Source organism: Bombina bombina, chromosome 1, assembly GCF_027579735.1.
Source record: "Bombina bombina isolate aBomBom1 chromosome 1, aBomBom1.pri, whole genome shotgun sequence".
In the NCBI taxonomy this organism is placed as follows: domain Eukaryota; kingdom Metazoa; phylum Chordata; class Amphibia; order Anura; family Bombinatoridae; genus Bombina; species Bombina bombina.
The window spans coordinates 1,152,137,970-1,152,162,705 of record NC_069499.1 but is presented as its reverse complement, the minus strand read 5'-3'; the positions used below and the strand labels follow the sequence as shown (position 1 = coordinate 1,152,162,705).

The window sequence follows — 24,736 nt, the reverse complement described above, 5'->3', positions numbered from 1 at the left end:
TAAAGTACAGACTATATAAATGGGATATAGAGAGATAAAGTACAGACTATATAATGGGATATAGAGAGCTAAAGTACAGACTATATAAATGGGATATAGAGAGATAAAGTACAGACTATATAAATGGGATATAGAGAGATTAAGTACAGACTATATAAAGGGTATATAGAGAGATAAAGTACAGACTATATAAAGGGTATATAGAGAGATAAAGTACAGACTATATAAAGGGGATATAGAGAGATAAAGTACAGACTATATAAAGGGTATATAGAGAGCTAAAGTATAGACTATATAAAGGGTATATAGAGAGCTAAAGTACAGACTATATAAATGGGATATAGAGAGATAAAGTACAGACTATATAAAGGAGATATAGAGAGATAAAGTACAGACTATATAAATGGGATATAGAGAGATAAAGGACAGACTATATAAATGGGATATAGAGAGATAAAGTACAGACTATATAAAGGAGATATAGAGAGATAAAGTACAGACTATATAAATGGGATATAGAGAGATAAAGGACAGACTATATAAATGGGATATAGAGAGATAAAGTACAGACTATATAAAGGGGATATAGAGAGATAAAGTACAGGCTATATAAAGGGGATACATAGAGAGTTAAAGGACAGACTATATAAAGGGGATATAGAGAGATAAAGGACAGACTATATAAAGGGGATATAGAGAGATAAATTACAGACTATATAAAGGGGATATAGAGAGATAAAGTACAGACTATATAAAGGGGATACATAGAGAGTTAAAGGACAGACTATATAAAGGGGATATAGAGAGATAAAGGACAGACTATATAAAGGGGATATAGAGAGATAAAGTACAGACTATATAAAGGGGATATAGAGAGATAAAGTACAGACTATATAAAGGGGATATAGAGAGATAAAGTACAGACTATATAAAGGGTATATAGAGAGATAAAGTACAGACTATATAAAGGGGATATAGAGAGATAAAGTACAGACTATATAAAGGGGATATAGAGAGATAAAGTACAGACTATATAAAGGGTATATAGAGAGCTAAAGTATAGACTATATAAATGGGATATAGAGAGATACAGTACAGACTAGAATCAATGGGGGAGAGCCGGCTGAAAAAAAAATCTAACACCTGCAAAAAAGCAGCGTTCAGCTTCTAACGCAGCCCCATTGATTCCTATGGGGAAACACATTTTATGTCTACACCTAACACCCTAACATGAACCCCGAGTCTAAACACCCCTAATCTTACACTTATTAACCCCTAATCTGCCGCCCCCGACATTGCCGACACCTGCATTATATTATTAACCCCTAATCTACCGCTCCGGACACCACCGCCGCCACCTACATTATACTTATGAACCCCTAATCTGCTGCCCCCAACATTGCCAAACCCTACATTATATTTATTAACCCCTAATCTGCCGCCCCCAATGTTGCCGCAACCTAACTACATTTATTAACCCATAATCTGCCACCCACAACGTTGCCACCACTATAATAAAGTTATTAACCCCTAAATCTAAGTCTAACCCTAACCCCCCCAACTTAAATTTAATTTAAATACATCTAAATAAAATTACTACAATTAACTAAATAATTCCTATTTAAAACTAAATACTTACCTATAAAATAAACCCTAAGCTAGCTAGAATATAACTAATAGTTCCATTTAGCTAGCTTAGGGTTTATTTTTATTTTACAGGCAACTTTTTATTTATTTTAACTAGGTACAATAGTTATTAAATAGTTATTAACTATTTAATAACTTCCTAGTTAAAAGATAAAGACAAATCTACCTGTAAAATAAAACCTAACCTAAGTTACAATTACACCTAACACTACACTATAATTAAATGAATTAACTAAACTAAATACAATTAATTACAATTAAAAAAAATTATCTAAAGTACGGAAACCCCCCACTAAATTACAGAAAATAATAAAATAATTACAAGATTTTTAAACTAATTACACCTACTCTAATCCCCCTAACAAAATAAAAATGCCCCCCAAAATAAAAAAGCCCTACCCTACACTAAATTACAAAGGGCCTTTCTTTCATGTAATTAGCAAGAGTCCATGAGCTAGTGACGTATGGGATATACATTCCTACCAGGAGGGGCAATGTTTCCCAAACCTCAAAATGCCTATAAATACACCCCTCACCTCACCCACAAATCAGTTTTACAAACTTTGCCTCCTGTGGAGGTGGTGAAGTAAGTTTGTGCTAGATTCTACGTTGATATGCGCTCCGCAGCAGGTTGGAGCCCGGTTTTCCTCTCAGCGTGCAGTGAATGTCAGAGGGATGTGAAGAGAGTATTGCCTATTTGAATTCAATGATCTCCTTCTACGGGGTCTATTTCATAGGTTCTCTGTTATCGGTCGTAGAGATTCATCTCTTACCTCCCTTTTCAGATCGACGATATTGTCAGGACTACTCTTAGAGATTGGTTAATACCATCATCAGACCGTCCCTTTAAGGATTCCAATACATCAATTACTCCACCCTATATAAACACCACATTGGCCCTTCCCTCATTGCTTAGTATTGAAGTGAATTCCTCATTCTTATCCTGAGCCTATCCTGTGAACGCTGTTCACACCTAAGTCTCCCTGCTGCTGCAGAATCACCTGTGAACGCTGTTCACACTCAAGTCACTTTGTTGCTGCTCTTTCATTGTGAACGCTGTTCACACTAGAACCGTAGTAATCCTCAACCCTGCTACAAATTTCATTCTGTGACAGTCTCTTTCCGGATTTACCGCTGTCCTACCTACAACTCGGATCTCCGGTCTTCCAATCCAGCTCCCCTCTCAAGTTCTACGCTAACGGCTCTCCTTGCGGTGACGTCACACGCCTGCTGCTCACTGTCTCCGGATCTCCCGCTTACAGCCTGTGTACTCTCTACCACTCCAGATTCAGTAAGTGTGCAGACTTGTCCAAGTTATGTCCACATAGTTATTTCTATATTTCACACTTGCCTCAATGTTATTTTGTTGCCGGATATTTCTGATTAACTACTGCTCAGGTTAACCACATATCATTTGAGCTGGCTTTCCCTCATTCTCGAATTGACTTTTGTTTTTCATTCCATTTTATGTTTTGCACCCGGGTTCTCTCCCTATCTCAAGGGGTCATATTTTTTTGCTATTTTTATATGTTTGTGCACATACTGTTCCCTTTTTATTATCTTGCATTCCTTGGGAAAACTACAGTACTTTTCTCCCTGCTGCAAATGTTAGTGCTAATTAGCACAGGTGGCAGCAATAGGGTTAATGTACTTGTGAAATCCCTATAACAATTACAGCCTGGTGATACAAGGTAACCACTATTGCTTCTACACTTACAAGTGTGGTTCCCTGTATCTTTTTGCTACAAACTATTATAAGTATCTATCTGACTCAGCAGTTGCGGTCCAGTAATTCATTTGCTATTGTCTGTATTTTTTTAGATACAAGACTGAGCATTGTGACAGAATACTAAGCCTTTCCAATTATGGACCCAGCTGAGATCAATGTCCAGATGCAAGCATTAATTCAAAGGGTTGACCTTTTAACTACTGGGTTAAATACCCTTAAAGCAGAAAATGATTCACTTAAAGCCTATATCAGGGACGTAGTGGATAAAAGAATCCCTCTTACAGAACCCCAGGTTAGCCGCCCAGAAAAGTTCTATGGTGACAGGACCCTCTATAGGGAGTTTAAAAATGCCTGTCTGTTAATGTTCGCCCTCAAGCCACAAACCTACCCTAATGACAGGGTTAGAGTACTCACTACTATATCATATCTTAGAGGAGAGCCACGTACCTGGGCTAATACCTATTTTGAGAGTAATGAAGAGATATTGAATTCTCTAGAGAATTTTTTCACAGCAATGGGTCAACTATATGAAGATCCTTACAAGCAGCTTACCGCTGAAAATGCTATGCGGGCTCTTAAGCAAAAAAAGAGAGTGGTAGAGGACTATATCACAGAATTTAAGAAGTGGGCAAAGGATTCCCAGTGGAACAACCTTTCGCTCAGGAATCAATTCAGATTAGGGCTCTCAGATGGTATTAAGGATGAGCTATCAAGATCAGAGCTCCCTAATACTCTAGAAGAGTTAATGACACTCAGCATAGCTATAGATAGGCGTCTTAGGGAGAGACACCAGGAAAGGTCCAGTCATGACCCTATCTCAAAAAAGCTTGGTACAAGTACACATGTTCAATCATCCAGCAAAAGTTCTACTGAACCTATGGATATTGGATTCGTAAAAGGACCTTTATCGCCCCAAGAAAAACTTAGAAGACGTACTAATAATTTATGTTTATACTGCGCATCTGAGGACCATACAGTCAAGGAATGTCCTTCCCTCTTAAGACAAAATAAGGGTAAGAACCTTTCTCATTCCTTCTGTTGTAACACCCAGCACAGTTCGTCCTCTTATCTAAGATTGCACCTTCTTTTGCAGTGGGATCAGTTGCGTCTAGCCGCCTCCGCGATAATTGACTCCGGAGCCACAGCTTCCTATATTGATAAAGATTTCTGCACTACCAATAAAATACCACTAATGAAAAAAAGCTCTCCTGTCTTTTTAAGAGGTATAGATGGGAAAACCATAACCACTGGGCCCGTAGATTACCATACTATCCCTCTACTGGTAACATGTTCTGACCACCATAAGGAATACTTATCATTTGACGTTATTTGTTCTCCTGTTTCACCTATAGTTTTAGGCATTCAATGGTTACATACACATAACCCACAGATTGATTGGAATACATCAACACTTACATATAATTCTCCTTATTGTGTAAAAACCTGTCTCCCAAATAGCATTCTTCAAACTTCTGCAGTGCCTGATCATAGTGACATACCTGAGGTTTATAGAGATTTTACAGATGTCTTTAGTAAAAAGGAGGCTGAAAGTCTTCCTCCTCATAGGAAGTACGATTGTCCCATAGAGATCTATCCAGGTTCAGAGATTCCCTTTGGACACATATTTCCACTATCAAATTCAGAATTAGAACACCTCAAAACTTATCTGGATGAGAATTTGAAAAAAGGCTTTATCCGACCTTCCACCTCTCCAGCTGGAGCAGGCATATTTTTTGTTAAAAATAAAGATGGGACTCTTAGACCCATAATTGACTATCGTCAATTAAACAAGATCACAGTGAAGAATCGTTACCCCCTACCTCTTATCCCAGAGCTCATTGAGAGACTCGAAGGGGCTAGATTCTTCACGAAGTTAGATCTAAGGGGAGCATACAATCTGGTCCGTATAAGATCTGGCGATGAATGGCTGACGGCGTTTCGTACTCGGTACGGCCTCTTTGAATACGTCGTCATGCCATTCGGGTTGTGTAATGCCCCTGCTACCTTCCAGCATCTGATAAACGACCTGTTTAGAGACGTCCTAGACGTATTTATCGTTATTTACTTGGATGATATCCTTATATATTCCAAGACCTATGAACAGCATGTATATCATGTTAGACAAGTTTTATCCAGGCTAAGAAGTAACTACTTGTATGCCAAGGCTGAGAAATGCATTTTCAATTCACAATCTATTTCGTTCCTGGGATATGAAATTTCCCCTTCTGGTATTCGTATGGAGGATAATAAAATAACGGCAATATTAAATTGGCCTACACCAAAGTCTAAACGTCAGGTACAGTGTTTCATGGGGTTTGCTAACTTCTATCGTAAATTTATAAGAAATTTTTCTAAGTTAGCAATACCTTTAACCAGACTCACTAAAGCCAATATACCTTTTAAATGGACAGCTGAGTCACAGGAAGCTTTTGATTTCTTCAAACAGAAATTCACTAGTGCACCTATTCTGCATTTCCCAGACCCTAAACTCCAATATATTTTAGAGGTCGACGCCTCTAATTATACGATAGGAGCAGTTTTATCACAAAGAGTCGCCATAACGAAACCTTTACACCCCGTAGCCTTCTATTCACGAACCCTAAACACTGCTGAACAAAACTACCCCATAGGGGAGAAGGAACTCCTCGCCATAAAACTTTCTCTCGAACATTGGCGTAATTTATTAGAAGGCACTGAATTACCAACTCTGATCTACACTGACCACCGTAATCTCCAATACCTGAAAACTACAAGAACCTTGTCCGCCAGACAAGTTAGGTGGAACCTCTTTTTCTCACGGTTTAACTTCCTCATTAACTACCGCCCATCCTCAAAAAACCAGAAGGCAGATGCTCTCTCACGAATGCCTGAAGAACCGATTACTTCTCATCTTCAACAAACTGTTATTCCTTCTCAGAACTTTCTTTGTTTCACTTTTGATACTTTACCTCTTCTCATGAAGGAACAGCAAACTGATCAGACTAAACCACTTCCCCTCTTGCAACGTAATTCAGAGGGTTGATACTGTTTCCACAACCGTCTCTATATTCCACCATCTCTCAGAAGATCTCTACTTGAAGCAGTACACGACTCCCCTCTTGCTGGACACCCTGGAATTGCTAAAACTCAAGAATTAGCCAAGAGGAACTATTGGTGGCCAAAGATGAGTAGTGATATTACACAATATGTCTTAACATGTCCTACTTGTACCACTTCCAAGAGGAAGAAACAACCTCCCTATGGTCTTTTACTCCCACTACCAACTCCCAAAAGACCCTGGACTGAAATTGCCTTAGATTTCATAGTCGATTTACCACTATCCGCAAGAAACAACACTTTCCTTGTTGTGGTAGACCTATTCACTAAAATGTGTCATTTCATCCCATTCAGCAAGTTGCCAACTTCTCTCGAGACTGTTCAGCTCCTCATCAGTCACGTTATCAAACTTCATGGTTTACCTCAAACTATACTAAGCGACCGTGGAACTCAATTCTCCAGCAAATTATGGAAGGAATTCTGTAGATTATTCCACATTGATAGAAGACTGACCAGTGCATACCACCCACAGTCAAATGGACAAACGGAACGTTGTAATCAATGGCTAGAACAATTCCTGAGGTCCTTCTGCTCTACACAACAACATCTCTGGGCAGAATATCTCCCATATGCTGAGTTCTGCTATAACAATACATTGCACTCAGCTACTAATCAGACACCATTTTACTCTAACTATGGCTTCCATCCTACTTTTCACTTACATCCAACCCAGGATTCTACCTCTCCCACCATTTCTGAGATCTCAAACATCATCTCTTCGAACTTCAAGTGTATTGAGACCTCCATACAGAACGCTAAAACCATGTACAAGAAATACTATGATAGGCATAGAACACCACCACCACAATATAAGGTTGGAGATTTGGTCTGGCTCTCCACCAAGAATCTCAGAATGAATTGTCCCTCCAAGAAACTATCACCACTCTATGTTGGACCTTATCCAATAGAACACATAATCAATGTCAATGCAGTTCGTCTCACTCTACCTGATACTTTGAAAATCCACCCAACCTTTCATGTGTCCCTGCTTAAGCCATACCGTGCTCTGAGGGGATCTTCCAAACATTCCTACGTTCCTCCTGTTCAAATTGATCCGAACCTGGAATACGAAGTTCGAGCTATACTGGATTCACGGCTCAGTCATGGCACTCTGCAGTACCTAGTTAGTTGGAAGGGCTATCCTCAGGATGATGATTCCTGGGAACCAGCGACTAACATTTCAGCTCCCAGGTTGATCTCTCGTTTCCATCAGAGGAACCCTGAACGTCCAGCACCTTGAGCTCCGGTGTCGCTCCTTGAAGGGGGGATCCTGTCAGGACTACTCTTAGAGATTGGTTAATACCATCATCAGACCGTCCCTTTAAGGATTCCAATACATCAATTACTCCACCCTATATAAACACCACGTTGGCCCTTCCCTCATTGCTTAGTATTGAAGTGAATTCCTCATTCTTATCCTGAGCCTATCCTGTGAACGCTGTTCACACCTAAGTCTCCCTGCTGCTGCAGAATCACCTGTGAACGCTGTTCACACTCAAGTCACTTTGTTGCTGCTCTTTCATTGTGAACGCTGTTCACACTAGAACCGTAGTAATCCTCAACCCTGCTACAAATTTCATTCTGTGACAGTCTCTTTCCGGATTTACCGCTGTCCTACCTACAACTCGGATCTCCGGTCTTCCAATCCAGCTCCCCTCTCAAGTTCTACGCTAACGGCTCTCCTTGCGGTGACGTCACACGCCTGCTGCTCACTGTCTCCGGATCTCCCGCTTACAGCCTGCGTACTCTCTACCACTCCAGATTCAGTAAGTGTGCAGACTTGTCCAAGTTATGTCCACATAGTTATTTCTATATTTCACACTTGCCTCAATGTTATTTTGTTGCCGGATATTTCTGATTAACTACTGCTCAGGTTAACCACATATCATTTGAGCTGGCTTTCCCTCATTCTCGAATTGACTTTTGTTTTTCATTCCATTTTATGTTTTGCACCCGGGTTCTCTCCCTATCTCAAGGGGTCATATTTTTTTGCTATTTTTATATGTTTGTGCACATACTGTTCCCTTTTTATTATCTTGCATTCCTTGGGAAAACTACAGTACTTTTCTCCCTGCTGCAAATGTTAGTGCTAATTAGCACAGGTGGCAGCAATAGGGTTAATGTACTTATGAAATCCCTATAACAATTACAGCCTGGTGATACAAGGTAACCACTATTGCTTCTACACTTACAAGTGTGGTTCCCTGTATCTTTTTGCTACAAACTATTATAAGTATCTATCTGACTCAGCAGTTGTGGTCCAGTAATTCATTTGCTATTGTCTGTATTTTTTTAGATACAAGACTGAGCATTGTGACAGATATACTCTTATATATACCATTACCTCTACTGATTCTCGTTTCAGTACTGGTTTGGCTTTCTACTACATGTAGATGAGTGTCCTGGGGTAAGCAAGTCTTATTTTTGTGACACTCTAAGCTATGTTTGGGCACTTTTATATAAAGTTCTAAATATTTGTGTTTAAACATTTATTTGCCTTGATTCAGGATGTTCAATATTCCTTATTTCAGACAGTCAGTTTCATTATTTGGGATAATGCATTTGAATAATCAATTTTTTTCTTACCTTAAAATTTGACTTTTTTCCCTGTGGGCTGTTAGGCTCGCGGGGGCTGAAAATGCTTCATTTTATTGCGTCATTCTTGGCGCGGACTTTTTTGGCGCAAAAAATTTTTCTTTGTTATTTCCGGCGTCATACTTGTCACCGGAAGTTGCGTCATTTTTTACGTTTTTGCGCCAAAAGTGTCGGCGTTACCGGATGTGGCGTCATTTTTGGCGCTAAAAGCATTTAGACGCCAAATAATGTGGGCGTCTTTTTTGGCGCAAAAAAATATGGGCGTCATTATTGTCTCCACATTATTTAAGTCTCATTGTTTATTTGCTTCTGGTTGCTAGAAGCTTGTTCACTGGCATTTTTTCCCATTTCTGAAACTGTCATTTAAGGAATTTGATCAATTTTGCTTTATATGTTGTTTTTTCTATTACATATTGCAAGATGTCCCAGATTGACCCTGAATCAGAAGATACTTCTGGGAAATCGCTGCCTGATGCTGGATCTACCAAAGTTAAGTGTATTTGCTGTAAACTTGTGGTATCTGTTCCTCCAGCTGTTGTTTGTAATGAATGTCATGACAAACTTGTTAATGCAGATAATATTTCCTTTAGTAATGTTACATTACCTGTTGCTGTTCCATCAACATCTAATATTCAGAGTGTTCCTGTTAACATAAGAGATTTTGTTTCTAAATCCATTAAGAAGGCTATGTCTGTTATTCCTCCTTCTAGTAAACGTAAAAGGTCTTTTAAAACTTCTCATTTTTCAGATCAATTTTTAAATGAACATCATCATTCTGATTCTGATAATGATTCCTCTGGTTCAGAGGATTCTGTTTCAGAGGTTGATGCTGATAAATCTTCATATTTATTCAAAATGGAATTTATTCGTTCTTTACTTAAAGAAGTCTTAATTGCATTAGAAATAGAGGATTCTGGTCCTCTTGATACTAAATCTAAACGTTTAAATAAGGTTTTTAAATCTCCTGTAGTTATTCCAGAAGTTTTCCTGTCCCTGATGCTATTTCTGAAGTAATTTCCAGGGAATGGAATAATTTGGGTAATTCATTTACTCCTTCTAAACGTTTTAAGCAATTATATCCTGTGCCATCTGACAGATTAGAGTTTTGGGACAAAATCCCTAAGGTTGATGGGGCTATCTCTACTCTTGCTAAACGTACTACTATTCCTATGGCAGATAGTACTTCCTTTAAGGATCCTTTAGATAGGAAAATTGAATCCTTTCTAAGAAAAGCTTACTTATGTTCAGGTAATCTTCTTAGACCTGCTATATCTTTAGCGGATGTTGCTGCAGCCTCAACTTTTTGGTTGGAAGCTTTAGCGCAACAAGTAACAGATCATAATTCTCATAGCATTGTTAATCTTCTTCAACATGCTAATAATTTTATTTGTGATGCCATCTTTGATATCATTAGGGTTGATGTCAGGTATATGTCTCTAGCTATTTTAGCTAGAAGAGCTTTATGGCTTAAAACTTGGAATGCTGATATGTCTTCCAAGTCAACTTTGCTTTCCCTTTCTTTCCAGGGTAATAAATTATTTGGTTCACAGTTGGATTCTATTATTTCAACTGTTACTGGGGGGAAAGGAACTTTTTTACCACAGGATAAAAAATCTAAAGGTAAATTTAGGTCTACTAATCGTTTTCGTTCCTTTCGTCACAATAAGGAACAAAAGCCTGATCCTTCCCCTACAGGAGCGGTATCAGTTTGGAAACCATTTCCAGTCTGGAATAAATCCAAGCCTTTTAGAAAGCCAAAGCCAGCTCCCAAGTCAACATGAAGGTGCGGCCCTCATTCCAGCCCAGCTGGTAGGGGGCAGATTACGATTTTTCAAAGAAATTTGGATCAATTCGATTCAAATTCTTTGGATTCAGAACATTGTTTCACAAGGGTACAGAATAGGCTTCAAGATAAGGCCTCCTGCAAGAAGATTTTTCTTTCCCGTGTCCCAGTAAATCCAGTGAAGGCTCAAGCATTTCTGAAATGTGTTTCAGATCTAGAGTTGGCTGGAGTAATTATGCCAGTTCCAGTTCTGGAACAGGGGCTGGGGTTTTACTCAAATCTCTTCATTGTACCAAAGAAGGAGAATTCCTTCAGACCAGTTCTGGATTTAAAAATATTGAATCATTATGTAAGGATACCAACATTCAAAATGGTAACTATAAGGACTATTCTGCCTTTTGTTCAGCAAGGGCATTATATGTCCACAATAGATTTACAGGATGCATATCTGCATATTCCGATTCATCCAGATCACTATCAGTTTCTGAGATTCTCTTTCCTAGACAAGCATTATCAGTTTGTGGCTCTGCCGTTTGGCCTAGCAACAGCTCCAAGGATTTTTACAAAGGTTCTCGGTGCCCTGCTATCTGTAATCAGAGAACAGGGTATTGTGGTATTTCCTTATTTGGACGATATCTTGGTACTTGCTCAGTCTTCACATTTAGCAGAATCTCATACGAATCGACTTGTATTGTTTCTTCGAGAACATGGTTGGAGGATCAATTTACCAAAAAGTTCATTGATTCCTCAGACAAGGGTAACCTTTTTAGGTTTCCAGATAGATTCAGTGTCCATGACTCTGTCTCTGACAGACTAGAGACGTCTAAAATTGGTTTCAGCTTGTCGAAACCTTCAGTCTCAATCATTCCCTTCGGTAGCCTTATGCATGGAAATTCTAGGTCTTATGACTGCTGCATCGGACGCGATCCCCTTTGCTCGTTTTCACATGCGACCTCTTCAGCTCTGTATGCTGAACCAGTGGTGCTGGGATTATACAAAGATATCTCAATTAATATCTTTAAAACCGATTGTACGACACTCTCTGACGTGGTGGACAGACCACCATCGTTTAGTTCAGGGGGCTTCTTTTGTTCTTCCGACCTGGACTGTGATTTGAACAGATGCAAGTCTGACAGGTTGGGGAGCTGTTTGGGGGTCTCTGACAGCACAAGGGGTTTGGGAATCTCAGGAGGTGAGATTACCAATCAACATTTTGGAACTCCGTGCAATTTTCAGAGCTCTTCAGTCATGGCCTCTTCTAAAGAAAGAGTCGTTCATTTGTTTTCAGACGGACAATGTCACAACCGTGGCATATGTCAATCATCAAGGAGGGACTCACAGTCCTCTGGCTATGAAAGAAGTATCTTGAATACTGCTATGGGCGGAATCCAGCTCCTGTCTAATTTCTGCGGTTCATATCCCAGGTATAGACAATTGGGAAGCGGATTATCTCAGTCGCCAAACGTTACATCCGGGCGAATGGTCCCTTCACCCAGAGGTATTTCTTCAGATTGTTCAAATGTGGGGACTTCCAGAAATAGATCTGATGGCTTCTCATCTAAACAAGAAACTTCCCAGGTATCTGTCCAGATCGGGATCCTCAGGCGGAGGCAGTGGATGCATTGTCACTTCCTTGGAAGTATCATCCTGCCTATATCTTTCCGCCTCTAGTTCTTCTTCCAAGAGTGATTTCCAAGATTCTAAAGGAGTGCTCGTTTGTTCTGCTGGTGGCTCCAGCATGGCCTCACAGGTTTTGGTATGCGGATCTTGTCCGGATGGCCACTTGCCAACCGTGGACTCTTCCATTAAGACCAGACCTTCTATCGCAAGGTCCTTTTTTCCATCAGGATCTCAAATCCTTAAATTTGAAGGTATGGAGATTGAACGCTTGATTCTCAGTCATAGAGGTTTCTCTGACTCTGTGATTAATACTATGTTACAGGCTCATAAATCTGTATCTAGGAAGATATATTATCGAGTCTGGAAGATTTACATTTCTTGGTGTTTTTCTCATCATTTTTCTTGGCATTCTTTTAGAATTCCTAGAATTTTACAGTTTCTTCAGGATGGTTTGGATAAAGGTTTGTCTGCAAGTCCTTGAAAGGACAAATCTCTGCTCTTTCTGTTCTTTTCCACAGAAAGATTGCTAGTCTTCCTGATATTCATTGTTTTGTACAAGCTTTGGTCCGTATAAAACCTGTTATTAAGTCAATTTCTCCTCCTTGGAGTTTGAATTTGGTTCTGGGGGCTCTTCAAGCTCCTCCGTTTGAACCTATGCATTCCCTGGACATTAAATTACTTTCTTGGAAAGTTTTGTTTCTTTTGGCCATCTCTTCTGCTAGAAGAGTTTCTGAATTATCTGCTCTTTCTTGTGAGTCTCCTTTTCTGATTTTTCATCAGGATAAGGCGGTGTTGCAAACTTCTTTTAAATTTTTACCTAAGGTTGTGAATTCTAACAACATTAGTAGAGAAATTGTGGTTCCTTCATTGTGTCCTAATCCTAAGAATTCTAAGGAAAGATCGTTGCATTCTTTGGATGTAGTTAGAGCTTTGAAATATTATGTTGAAGCTACTAAAAATTTCCGAAAGACTTCTTGTCTATTTTTTATCTTTTCCGGTTCTAGGAAAGGTCAGAAGGCCTCTGCCATTTCTTTGGCGTCTTGGTTAAAGTCTTTGATTCATCATGCTTATGTCGAGTCGGGTAAAACTCCGCCTCAAAGGATTACAGCTCATTCTACTAGGTCAGTTTCTACTTCCTGGGCGTTTAGGAATGAAGCTTCGGTTGATCAGATTTGCAAAGCAGCAACTTGGTCTTCTTTGCATACTTTTACTAAATTCTACCATTTTGATGTGTTTTCTTCTTCTGAAGCAGTTTTTGGTAGAAAAGTACTTCAGGCAGCTGTTTCAGTTTGATTCTTCTGCTTATAATTTCAGTTTTTTTCATTATAAGATTTAAACTTTGTTTTGGGTGTGGATTATTTTCAGCGGAATTGGCGGTCTTTATTTTATCCCTCCCTCTCTAGTGACTCTTGCGTGGAAGATCCACATCTTGGGTATTCATTATCCCATACGTCACTAGCTCATGGACTCTTGCTAATTACATGAAAGAAAACATAATTTATGTAAGAACTTACCTGATAAATTCATTTCTTTCATATTAGCAAGAGTCCATGAGGCCCACCCTTTTTGTGGTGGTTATGATTTTTTTGTATAAAGCACAATTATTCCAATTCCTTATTTTTTTATGCTTTCGCACTTTTTTCTTATCACCCCACTTCTTGGCTATGCGTTAAACTGATTTGTGGGTGTGGTGAGGGGTGTATTTATAGGCATTTTGAGGTTTGGGAAACTTTGCCCCTCCTGGTAGGAATGTATATCCCATACGTCACTAGCTCATGGACTCTTGCTAATATGAAAGAAATGAATTTATCAGGTAAGTTCTTACATAAATTATGTTTTTGCGGGGCATTGCCCAAAAGTAATCAGCTCTTTTACTTGTAAAAAAAAAACATTAAAACCAACCACCCACACAACCAACCCTACTCTAAAACCCACCCAATCCCCCCTTAAAAAAAAACTAACACAACCCCTTGAAGATCACCCTACCGTGAGACGTCTTCACGAAGAAAGAAGAGGATGCTCCGCGTCGGATGTCTTGAAGATGAACCCGCTCCGCGCCGGATGGATGAAGATAGAAGATGCCGTCTGGATGAAGACTTCTGCCCATCTGGAGGACCACTTCTGCCCGGCTTGGATGAAGACTTCTGCCCGTCTGGAGGACCACTTCTGCCCGGTTGGGTGAAGATGTCTCACGGTAGGGTGATCTTCAAGGGGTTAGTGTTAGGTTTTTTTAAGGGGTGATTGGGTGGGTTTTAGAGTAGGGTTGGTTGTGTTGGTGGTGGGTTTTAATATTGGGGGGGTATTTGTACTTTTTTTTTACAGGTAAAAGTGCTGATTACTTTGGGGCAATGCCCCGCAAAAGGCCCTTTTTAAGGGCTATTTGTAATTTAGTGTAGGGTAGGGTTTTTTTTTATTTTGGGGGGCTTTTTTATTTTGTTAGGGGGTTTAGAGTAGGTTTAATTAGTTTACAAATCTTGTAATTATTTTATTTTCTGTAATTTAGTGTTTGTTTTTTTCGTACTTTAGATTTTTTTTTTTTAAATTGTAATTAATTGTATTTAGTTTAGGTAATTAATTTAATTATAGTGTAGTGTTAGGTGTAATTGTAACTTAGGTTAGGTTTTATTTTACAGGTAAATTTGTCTTTATTTTAACTAGGTAGTTATTAAATAGTTAATAACTATTTAATAACTATTGAACCTAGTTAAAATAAATACAAACTTGCCTGTAAAATAAAAATAAACCCTAAGATAGCTACAATGTAACTATTAGTTATATTGTAGCTAGCTTAGGGTTTATTTTATCTGTAAGTATTTAGTTTTAAATAGGAATAATTTAGCTAATTATAGTAATTTTATTTAGATTTATTTAAATTATATTTAAGTTAAGGGGGGTTAGACTTAGGGTTAGACTTAGATTTAGGGGTTTATACATTTAATATAGTGGTGGCGACGTTGGGGGTCGGCAGATTAGGGGTTAATAAATGTAGGTAGGTATCGGCGATGTTAGGGCCGGCAGATTAGGGGTTAATAATATTTAACTAGTGTGTGCGATGCGGGAGTGCGGCAGTTTAGGGGTTAATATATTTATTATAGTGGCGGCGATGTCCGGTTCAGCAGATTAGGGGTTAAAACATTTATTTTAGTGTTTGCGATGTGGGGGGGGTCTCAGTTTAGGGGTTAATAGGTAGTTTATGGGTGTTAGTGTACTTTTTAGCACTTTAGTTAAGAGTTTTATGTTACGGCGTAAAAACTCTTAACTACTGACTTTAAAATGCGGTACCAGTCTTGACAGGAGAGGGTTTACCGCTCACTTTTGGTTAGACTCGTAATACCGGCGCTATGCAAGCCCCAATATAGGATACGCAATTGACATAAGTGAATTTGCTGTATTTCCGAGTCTGGCCAAAAAAGTGAGCGGTGAGCTTGTCATTTCAAGACTCGTAATACCTGCGGGCGTTAAAAAGCAGCATTGGGACCTCTCAACGCTGCTTTTAACCCTAACGCACAACTCGTAATCTAGCCGATTGTTTCCAATGCAGCAAAGGATTCTGGGCAAGATATGCAAATTAGGTTCACAATGACACACCTTTTTACTCCAAGTCTTCTTTTCAGCAGATTCCCTTTACGCCAAAGTATTGCTGTTCACACAGCTTATAAACTTAGCTAGGGTTAGTGCAGTGATTCAGTGATATGTGTGTGCATGCGTGTATATGTATGCTTGTCTATGTGTATATATGTATGCTTGTGTGTGTGTATGTGCATGCGTGTATTTGTATGCTTGTCTATGTGTATATATGTATGCTTGTGTGTGTGTATGTGCATGTGTGTATATGCATGTGTGTATATGTATGCTTGTGTGTGTGTGTGTATGCGTGTATATGTATGCTTGTCTATGTGTGTATATGTATGCTTGTGTGTGTGTATGTGCATGTGTGTATATGCATGTGTGTATATGTATGCTTGTGTGTGTGTGTGTATGCGTGTATATGTATGCTTGTGTGTGTGTATGTGCATGTGTGTATATGCATGTGTGTATATGTATGCTTGTGTGTGTGTGTGTGTATGCGTGTATATGTATGCTTGTCTATGTGTGTATATGTATGCTTGTGTGTGTGTATGTGCATGTGTGTATATGCATGTGTGTGTGTATATGTATGCTTGTGTGTGTGTGTGTATGCGTGTATATGTATGCTTGTGTGTGTGTGTGTGTGTGTATGCTTGTCTATGTGTGTATATGTATGCTTGTGTGTGTGTGAGAAAATGTGAGAAATAATGTAAATATATCATACAATCACTCCGTAAACCCATACCAAATACAATGCATATATAATTTAAAGAACATATGCTAATAAAATAGTTTAACATTTGCCAATAAAAAAAAAAAAATGTCCCTGGATTTCATTTTAAAAATCTGGTCACCTTAATATAGAGAGCTAAAGGACAGACTTTATAAAGGGGATATAGAGAGATAAAGTACAGACTATATAAAGGGGATATAGAGAGATAAAGTACAGACTATATAAAGGGGATATAGAGAGATAAAGTACAGACTATATAAAGGGGATACATAGAGAGTTAAAGTACAGACTATATAAAGGGTATATAGAGAGCTAAAGTACAGACTATATAAAGGGGATATAGAGAGCTAAAGTACAGACTATATAAAGGGGATATAGAGAGCTAAAGTACAGACTATATAAAGGGGATATAGAGAGCTAAAGTACAGACTATATAAAGGGGATATAGAGAGATAAAGTACAGACTATATAAATGGGATATAGAGAGATAAAGTACAGACTATATAAAGGGGATATAGAGAGATAAAGTACAGACTATATAAAGGGGATATAGAGAGATAAAGTACAGACTATATAAAGGGGATATAGAGAGATAAAGTACAGACTATATAAAGGGGATATAGAGAGATAAAGTACAGACTATATAAAGGGGATATAGAGAGATAAAGTACAGACTATATAAAGGGGATATAGAGAGATAAAGTACAGATTATATAAAGGGTATATAGAGAGATAAAGGACAGACTATATAAATGGGATATAGAGAGATAAAGTACAGACTATATAAAGGGGATATAGAGAGATAAAGTACAGACTATATAAAGGGGATATAGAGAGATAAAGTACAGACTATATAAAGGGGATATAGAGAGATAAAGTACAGACTATATATAAAGGGGATATAGAGAGATAAAGTACAGACTATATAAAGGGGATATAGAGAGAAAAAGGACAGATTATATAAAGGGTATATAGAGAGATAAAGGACAGACTATATAAATGGGATATAGAGAGATAAAGTACAGACTATATAAAGGGGATATAGAGAGATAAAGGACAGACTATATAAAGGGGATACAAAGAGAGCTAAAGGACAGACTATATAAAGGGGATTTAGAGAGAGCTAAAGTACAGACTATATAAAGGGGATATAGAAAGATAAAGTACAGACTATATAAATGGGATATAGAGAGATAAAGTACAGACTATATAAAGGGGATATAGAGAGATAAAGTACAGACTATATAAAGGGGATATAGAGAGATAAAGTACAGACTATATAAAGGGGATATAGAGAGATAAAGTACAGACTATATAAAGGGGATATAGAGAGATAAAGTACAGACTATATAAAGGGGATATAGAGAGATAAAGTACAGACTATATAAAGGGGATATAGAGAGATAAAGTACAGACTATATAAAGGGGATATAGAGAGATAAAGGACAGACTATATAAAGGGGATACAAAGAGAGCTAAAGGACAGGCTATATAAAGGGGATTTAGAGAGAGATAAAGTACAGACTATATAAATGGGATATAGAGAGATAAAGTACAGACTATATAAAGGGGATATAGAGAGATAAAGGACAGACTATATAAAGGGGATATAGAGAGATAAAGGACAGACTATATAAAGGGGATATAGAGAGATAAAGTACAGACTATATAAAGGGGATATAGAGAGATAAAGTACAGACTATATAAAGGGGATATAGAGAGATAAAGTACAGACTATATAAAGGGGATATAGAGAGATAAAGTACAGACTATACAAAGGGGATATAGAGAGATAAAGGACAGACTATATAAAGGGGATATAGAGAGATAAAGGACAGACTATATAAAGGGGATATAGAGAGATAAAGGACAGACTATATAAAGGGGATATAGAGAGATAAAGTACAGACTATATAAAGGGGATATAGAGAGATAAAGTACAGACTATATAAAGGGGATATAGAGAGATAAAGTATAGACTATATAAAGGGGATATAGAGAGATAAAGTACAGACTATATAAAGGGGATATAGAGAGATAAAGTACAGACTATATAAAGGGGATATAGAGAGATAAAGTACAGACTATATAAAGGGGATATAGAGAGATAAAGTACAGACTATATAAAGGGGATATAGAGAGATAAAGTACAGACTTTATAAAGGGGATATAGAGAGATAAAGTACAGACTTTATAAAGGGTATATAGAGAGATAAAGTACAGACTATATAAAGGGGATACATAGAGAGATAAAGTACAGACTATATAAAGGGGATATAGAGAGATAAAGTACAGATTATATAAAGGGGATATATAGAGATAAAGTACAGACTATATAAAGGGGATATAGAGAGATAAAGTACAGACTATATAAAGGGGATATAGAGAGATAAAGTACAGACTATATAAATGGGATATAGAGAGATAAAGTACAGACTATATAAAGGGTATATAGAGAGCTAAAGTACAGACTTTATAAAGGGGATATAGAGAGATAAAGTACAGACTATATAAAGGGGATATAGAGAGATAAAGTACAGACTATATAAAGGGGAAATATAGGGGACTATATAAAGGGGACAGAATTAGACAGAAGGAGTATCAGCAGGTTTTGAAAAGGTTAGAGGGAAGTAGAGAAAAAGTAGTGAGTATTTGCAGGATTTAGTGACCAGAAGCTAGATGTGGTACTTACCTCAAGAAATCTTGGACACCTTTGTTCAGGGGCAGAAAAATGTCCAAAATTGCCCTAATAGTGTAGGTAGATCCTTCCTGTAACTTGTACGTGCAGCAGATATTTCTATTTTCTTCCTACAGTGCTGCAGTAACTTTCACTTTCATTTCTTAAAGGGACAGTCAAGTCCAAAAAAAACTTTCACTTTTCAAATAGTGCATGTAATTTTAAAGGGACAGTCAACCTTAAAAATAATGTTATATAATTCTGCACATAGTGCAGAATTATATAACATTACATTAGCCAAACTTTTTAAATCATAATATTGCCTTTTTATTTTGAAAAAATATCGCTGTTTTACAGACCCGCTCTCTGTACTCTGCTGAGCGGTTCTGTTGTTTTTACTGAGCGCATCGGGCCAGCTGTATAGTCACAGCCCGGCCCGACCGCGCCATTAGACACAGTGCAGCTCGCTCCCGCTGTCAGACAGAGCAGGAGCGAGCTGCACTGTGTCTAATGGCGCGGTCGGGCCGGGCTGTGACTATACAGCTGGCCCGATGCGCTCAGTAAAAACAACAGACCCGCTCAGCAGAGTACAGAGAGCGGGTCTGTAAAACAGCGATATTTTTTCAAAATAAAAAGGCAATATTATGATTTAAAAAGTTTGGCTAATGTAATGTTATATAATTCTGCACTATGTGCAGAATTATATAACATTATTTTTAAGGTTTTTCTGACCCTTTAAACAACTTTCCAATTTACTTTTATCAACAATTTTGCTTTGTTCTCTTGGTATTCTAGTTGAAAGCAAACCTAGGGAGGCACATATGATAATTTCTAAGCCTTTGAAGGCCGCCTCTATTTTATTTACTTTTCACAGCAGGGGAGAGCAAGCTCATGTAGGCCATATAGATAGCATTGCGATCACGCTCGTGGCTAGTGGCAGACACTGCACTAATTGGCTAAAATGCAAGTCAATAGATAATAACTAAAAGTCATGGGATTAGGGGCGGTCAGAAGAGGCTTAGATACAAGTTAGTCACAGAAGTAAAAAGTGTATTAATATAACAGTGTTGGTTTTGCAAAAAACTGGGGAATGGGTAATAAAGGGATTATCTATCTTTTTAAACAACAAAAGTTCTGGTGTTGACTGTCCCTTTAAGAAATGAAACTGTTATTGTAACTGTGTATCACTTACTGACAGGGTAAAAATAGGCTGCTGCATACTTTTCATTTTATGTTTAAAGGGACACTGAACCCAATTTTTTTTCTTTCGTGATTCAGATAGAGCATGAGATTTTACATTGTTATGCTTTGCATCACGCTGGCTTCATTTACTTCCTGGTTAAAAATTATACAATCAGCAGACTCTGAACTAAAGCTATAACTGAGTTTAAAGGGACACTGAACCCAAATGTTTTATTTCGTGATTCAGATAGAGCATGGAATTTTAAACTTTCTAATTTACTCCTATTATCAAATTTTCGTCATTCTCTTTATTTGAAATGCAAGAATGTAAGTTTAGATGCCGGCCCATTTTTGGTGAACAACCTGTGTTGTCCTTGCTGATTGGTGGATAAATTCATCCATCAATAAAAAAGTGCTGTCCAGGGGTCTGAACCAAAAAAAAGCTTAGATGCCTTATTTTTCAAATAAAGATAGCAAGAGAACGAAGAAAAATTTATTAGAAAGTTGCTTAAAATTGCATGCTCTATCTGAATCACGAAATAAAAAAATTGGGTTCAGTGTCCCTTTAAACTCAGTTATAGCTTTAGTCCAGAGTCTGCAGATTGTATAATTTTTAACCATGAAGTAAAATTAAGCCAGCGTGAGGCAGAGCATAACAATGTCAATGCATTATCAACCGCAGTGCTTTCCAAACTGTGTGTCGGCAGCAGTGTGTAGGTGTGTCCCTGCTTCAGCACAAATTTTTTTTTTTAATTTCTGACTTTCCGCCTGCCTGCTACGCATATCACATGGTTGACACGTAATTGATACCTAGGGGGACACAGATCATCTTAACCTATTGGTGCAGCTCAGTGGGAACTGAAACTATTCCCATTGGCGGCACATTGGCTCCTGACTGCACGTGTAGTCTCCTTAATCGGCTCGTGACTGCATGTGTAGTCAGTGAGTGAGACAGCAGTGTGTTTACAGCGCGGGCAGTAGTCAATCGGACTCACCTAGCTCTGAGGGCGGCAGCTTAAACGCTGAGCTGAAGTCAGTGGGTTTTTTTTTGCAGCTAGCTCCCAGAAGTGCAATGCTGCTCCTGCTCTTGATATATGGATAGGAAGTGGAAGCTTAAAAATGCTTGATGATGAAATGCGAGTGTCTTTATCTAATATTCAACCAAATATTCAGAAATTGTGTTCATCCCATCAACCTCATACATCCCATTAAAATAGTAAGTAGCTATTGGTGTTGTTAAACTTTTTTTTAATTCTTGCACACACATACTGTTGTAAACACATTTAATTATTATATCATTTATGTATGTGTCCATATCTCTTAAAACAAGTTAGTTTAACCTCCTTTTTGCTAGTACAACTAAATTACTGTGTCGCGAAATGATGTAGGTCTAATAAGTATGTCACCAACATGAAAAGTTTGGAAAGCTCTGTCTTAAGGACTGGGCATTTCAGACTAAGACTTCCCCAAAAGACCAGAGCATTTTTAGCATTTTTGTCATAGAGCCTTGGGGCGCAATCCAATATACGGCGCAGGTTTCGGCGCAAGCGTGGAAACCTGCGCCGCCCGTAATTTCAGGTCACACAGCGAGCTATCACATATACGGCGCCGGCAGTTGCTAAAGTGCCGTAAGTCGGACAAACTAGCGATGTCCAGAAATAAGCGTAAGTACAAATTTCTGGAGTCGCCAGTGACTTACGGCACTTTAGAAACTGCCACCGCATTAAAAAACTCACTAAAGTCTTAAATCTCCCGTAACTGTCTAAGCTGCCTCCCAAACATCCTCCCGACATGTATATCCCTCTATCCGCAATCCCCCCTCTCACTCCTAACAATAAATGTACTAACCCCTAAACTGCCGCTCCTGGACCCCGCCGCCACCTATATTATATGTATTACCCCCTAATCTGAGCCCCCTACACCGCCGCCACCTATTTTAAATATATATACCCCTAATATGATCCCCCTACACCGCCGCTACCTACATTAACTCTATTAACCCCTAATATGATCCCCCTACACCGCCGTCACCTATAATAACTACATTAACACCTAATCTGAGCCCCCTACACCGTCGCCACCTATTTTAACTATATTAACCCCTAATCTGAGCCCCTTACACCGCCGCCATCTATTTTAACTATATTAACCCCTAATCTGAGCCCCCTACACCACCGCCAGCTATATTAAATTTATTACCCCTAATATGATTCCCCTAATCTAATCCCCCTACACCGCCGCCACCTATTTTAAATATATTAACCACTAAACCTAAGTCTAACCCTAACACCCCCTAACTTAATTATTATTGAAATAAATCTAAATATTATTAATATTATTAACTAAATTATTCCTATTTAAAACTAAATACTTACCTATAAAATAATTATTAATTACATTGTAGCTATTTTAGGGTTTATCTTTATTTTACAGTTAACATTGTATTTATTTTAACTAGGTACAATAGCTATTAAATAGTTAATAACTATTTAATATCTACCTAGTTAAAATAATTACATTACCTGTAAAATAAATCCTAACCTAAGTTACAAATACACCTAACACTACCAATCAATTAACTAAATTAACTACAATTATCTAATATAAAATACAATTAAATAAACTAAACTATAGTACAAAAAAAACACTAAATTACAAAAAATAAAAAAAATTACAAGAATTTTAATCTAATTACACCTAATCTAAGCCCCCTAATAAAATAAAAAAGCCCCCCAAAATAATAAAATTTCCCTACCCTAAACTAAATTTCTATTTCTTCCTACAGTGCTGCAGTAACTTTCACTTTCATTTCTTAAGAAATTAAACTGTTATTGTAACTGTGTATCACTTACTGATCAAACACAAGTTGTGCATCTGCATCTCAATTAAACTTGGTATTGGTTCCTGTTAATCCAGTCAAGGGTCTTACAATGCTGGAATTTTTTTTATAAATTTGCTGTAAAAGTTAGCAGATCCCAGGAAACGTTATAGTGCCTTGTGTATGGTAGGTTCAGGCCAAGAAGTGGATGGTATCTACATGGAATTGGCATTTCTCAAGTGTGGCATATAGACAATGATCTCAAAGTCTAACTAGTACCCATCTGACATTCTTTTGATGATCTTGTAGAGCTTTGGATTATATTAGTATGTCATCAAGGTAGATAACAATGCAGACATCAAGCAGATCTTTGAAGATGTTGTTTATGGAGAATTGAAAAGTGGCCAGGGCGTTGCATAAACTGAACGGCATCCCGGTATATTAGAATAAACCATAGCTGGTCCTAAATGCCGTTTTCCACTCATCCCGCTCCTTGATACGTATGAGGTTATAAGCCCCTTTGAGATCCTGTTTGGTGAAAATAGTTGCCTCATGTAAGCGTTCCAGGAGTTCAAGAATTTGAGGCAGAGGATAATGATTTTTTTAATGGTTATGTTGTTTCATTCTCTGTAATTAATTATGGGTCTGAGAGTTCCGTCTTTGTTTGTCACAAAAAAATATTCCAGCTGCAGCTGATGATGTGGATGGACAGAGGAATAATTTTCTAAGATACTGTTTACGATACTGAAGTTCGGGTTGTGATAAAGGATATATTCTTCCAAAATGGATTGTTGAACCCGGTTTATTTTCTGCTTCTTTAAGATCAAATACTTCAGCAAAATCTTGATAAGCAGTAGGAATGGAATTATCGATGTGTAAATTGGTACATGTGGAAAACATGTTGATGAACAAATAGGGGACTGAAATTTAAGACTGTTTTCAGACCAATTAATTATAGGGTTATGCTTTTTTAGCCAAGGGAAACCCAGAATTATTGGATGGATAGAGGATGGAATAACATCAAATTATATATATTCTGAGTGTCCAGTAATAGTTGTTACCTTAATGTGTGATTGGCCCTTTAAAGAAGTATTAACCATCAATTACTTTCACAGGAATAAGAGTGATATTTTTCACACAAAGTATTTTATTTAGTTTAACAACATTAGCATCAATGAACAAACCAAAAGCTCCAGAATCAATTATAGCTTCGGCCTTGACCTGTACTTGATCCCACTGCAAAGATAACAAAAGAGAACAATAAGATGCCTGTTTATTTCTATTAGAGA

The 24,736-nt window shown here is 37.9% G+C and overlaps 1 protein-coding gene across 2 annotated transcripts in view; it reads right to left on the bottom strand.

The window, feature by feature from the left end:
• IFI35 (interferon induced protein 35) overlaps window positions 1–19,563 on the bottom strand; it is a 202,666-nt gene extending 183,103 nt beyond the window's left edge. Inside the window, exon 1 of one of the 2 annotated variants that reach the window (XM_053699580.1) lies at window positions 19,463–19,563. The gene's annotated coding sequence lies outside the window, so the exon portion shown is untranslated. The remainder of the gene's footprint in view (window positions 1–19,462) is intronic. The other variant, XM_053699583.1, reaches the window with a different exon arrangement.
• Window positions 19,564–24,736: the final 5,173 nt, after the last annotated feature.